The sequence below is a fragment of the Pinus tabuliformis genome, chromosome Q (assembly GCF_031772625.1).
Source record: "Pinus tabuliformis cultivar Carrire ecotype Pingquan chromosome Q, CPIR1, whole genome shotgun sequence".
NCBI classification, from domain to species: Eukaryota; Viridiplantae; Streptophyta; class Pinopsida; order Pinales; family Pinaceae; genus Pinus; species Pinus tabuliformis.
Genome location: NC_142296.1, coordinates 504,841,711 through 504,844,703, shown reverse-complemented (window position 1 = coordinate 504,844,703; position 2,993 = coordinate 504,841,711). Strand labels below are relative to the sequence as shown.

At 37.6% G+C, this 2,993-nt stretch overlaps 1 pseudogene; it reads right to left on the bottom strand.

Annotated features, from left to right (window-relative positions):
* Nucleotides 1-460: 460 nt before the first annotated feature.
* Nucleotides 461-2,758, bottom strand: LOC149220364 (cullin-1 pseudogene; annotated as a pseudogene).
* Between the last annotated feature and the right edge of the window lie 235 nt (nt 2,759-2,993).

The following is a 2,993-nucleotide window of genomic DNA, read 5'->3' as shown; positions in this document are numbered from 1 at the left end:
TCAATAAGGAGCCAAGGGATAGGGAATCACAAAGAAACATCCTTTTGCTACTAGATTGGAGAAAAAAATATTGGCTTAGAGTTTGCTACATATTGTTGAATGTTGGACATCAATATTAGTGTAATTAAAGCTCAAGTGACAACTAGAACTGTTTCTTTCTCATGATACAATGTTATGTCATGCTTATTACACAACATGATTTTGTGGCTAAGGATAAGAGATCTAGCTCTTAGAGCTAGGAGTATTATTACGTATTTCAAGGCATATCACCAATTTCTATAAATCTATTAAATTTAATATAATGTGCTATAACTATGACTAGCTTGAAATATAAATATGTAAGATAGAACTGAAAATACATTATCAACCTAAAAACATGAATTCTTTGTTATTTTATAACTCTCTTGTATCAATCTCACATTTTAATCTCCCATCCTTTCCCCTGCTACCTTCATAGGCTTCATGGTATATATCTCAACAAAGTAACTTCTTTTGTGTCTCGTTCCAAGAACTCCCTCTCAATCAAATCTTCAATCCGCCTTTTAATTTGCGTGAAATCTACCTTGAATAGCCGTTGAAGTTCCTGAGCACATTCACTCACAAGTATTTTGTATTGTAAAGCCCTTTTTGCCTTCATAATGCGTACTATCGATGCATCAATAAGAAATCGTCTGTCCTTATGAATATCCTCCTCCGATGATGATTTTTTCTTCTCGCTCAGCAGTGGCATTGGAAGTTTTATCTTCCCTTTTTTATCTGTAAAACTAAAATTGATTTTGAAGTCATCTGATGCAGTTACCGTGGTTGTATCTGGAATCTTGAGAAGAATTTTATACTTGTCACAGGCCAGTGAATATATAAGTCCATCAATTTCTTCCTCTGCCAAATTCAACTGGTTTCTGATGTTGGAATAACTCAACTTTTCAGAAGCATTGAACAACAATAATATTGCTGTTTGGCAAATTGTTGCTATCAGTTTTATTGATCTTCTATCAAACTTACCAATTATAGTACAGGATCCCAAGGAATATATCCATTTAAGTTTTTGATGTTGGGCTTCTGCGGAATAGTAGTCTGTAAATGCTTCAACACATCTAACCATCTCTGGAGGTAAATTAATGTGAGGGCACTTGTATGTTGGCCAAAATTTAGTTGTCAGCACTGCAGCTGTAAACTCTATTCCAAGATGTATATTTCTATTACCTTTAAGATATGTTTCGAAATTACTTTGTCTCACCTGCGATCCTGTCCAATCCGTTAGCATGCCAGCAATCTGTGACGTTAATTGACCACCACATTTCTGTTTCAGCTTTGACAATATGCTCTGCTCATGATCAATATTTGCACTTTTGCCGAGCAGAATTCTACGAGTTAGTTTTTCCTTGTAGGATTCAACAAACAGATCTTTATCCCAGATATACTCCACAAATTCCACCACATTTTCAATTATATCGTCCCCTCTCAGCTTTTCATTACTGCTAACAGTATCACAAAGTGTAGCCAGCCATTCGGCACTGGTACTTCCTGCAATTCCTTTATTACAGATCACCTCAAATACTTCTTTTAAAACCCTGGAAAAAGCAGTGTTCTGTTCTGCATATTTCATATATTGGTCACGTAATTCTATGACCGTCCTCACAAATGCAGACACATCCTGCAACAATAAGTTTTTATCCATTCTCCCTGCATTATTCTGCATTACAACATCTTCAAATTGTTTAACAGGCGGTGCTACTTCACTAATAACATGCTGCTTAAAAATATTCGCAATTGATTCCCAGCCATTGGGTACTCTATCAAATAAGCCCCCCATCATCAAAATATCGTTATATCTATGTTCCCTGAGCAACGCAAGGCATCCTGAATTTTCATCCTCAACAAAATGTGTAATGTAATGGGAAAACAGTGCATTTTTCAGTTTGTGAAATAGCTTTTGCTCGCAAATATCTAGCAACTCTGGCAAATATCTGGCAACTATTTCCTTCTGGCGTATCACATATTCATCTACCCTTGACATATAGTCCGTATAGGAATTTTCTAAAAACCATGAAGCAGCCTTCCGAGAATAGATATCTCCAGTATGTTCCAACATGGCCACTTCAAAAACATTTGTATAGAAATCCATGCGAACCTCCAGAAAAATGGCCACAACATCCTTCAAAAGAGTCTCATTTCTAACTGGCTCTCCTTCTTGCTCTTCGTCAATAACAACAATCACTGCTTTCTTCACATTATTTCCCATTTTCCCCAAAACCAGGTCTCGGAAGTACATGATTCCAACTTCTCTGACTGAGGGAAGACGATACTTATTAGTGAAGTAGCGATCTAAATATTCGAAGAAAACAACCTGCATATAACGGAGCATAGCCTTGAAAATTTTCCAGCGTTTCACAAGTTCTCTCAACAACACCTGATTATCATTCTGTTCCCTCAAATTCGGTAAAACCATAAAGGTGACGTACTCTTTAATGCAATCCTCGTATCTATTATAGAGTTGTCTCTCATAAATTTGGTTATGGTGACTGCACATATTGTAGACGGTACTGTAAATAGCCACTTTCTCGTCCACAGGCACCTCAAAGTTGACATCTTCTTCCAACCGGCTACTCAGCTGTAGGAAAGCTTTGTAAATAAAAGCCCAACATTCTTCCAGATCAACCATATATTTGTCTTTCTTAGCCCTATTGACAATAGCCCATCCTTCCTGCAGGTTTATGATACTTCCACTTCCACTTCCACTTCCAGTGCTCGTCGTCATTGTCATTTTGAGGAGCGAATACTCGGTGATCAGAAGCTTTGGCGACCCAAGAAGGTGAAGCTCAAGAATCCGTTTGTGATAAACGAGTGATCGCAACTTTGTATTTACTTATATGATTGGAACCACACTCCGCACGGTTGAGTCGGCGGCTTCGGTATGTTCACTGCACCCCCAATCAGAAGGTCAAGAATCCGTTTGTTGGTGATCGCAACTTTGTATTTACTTATATGATTGT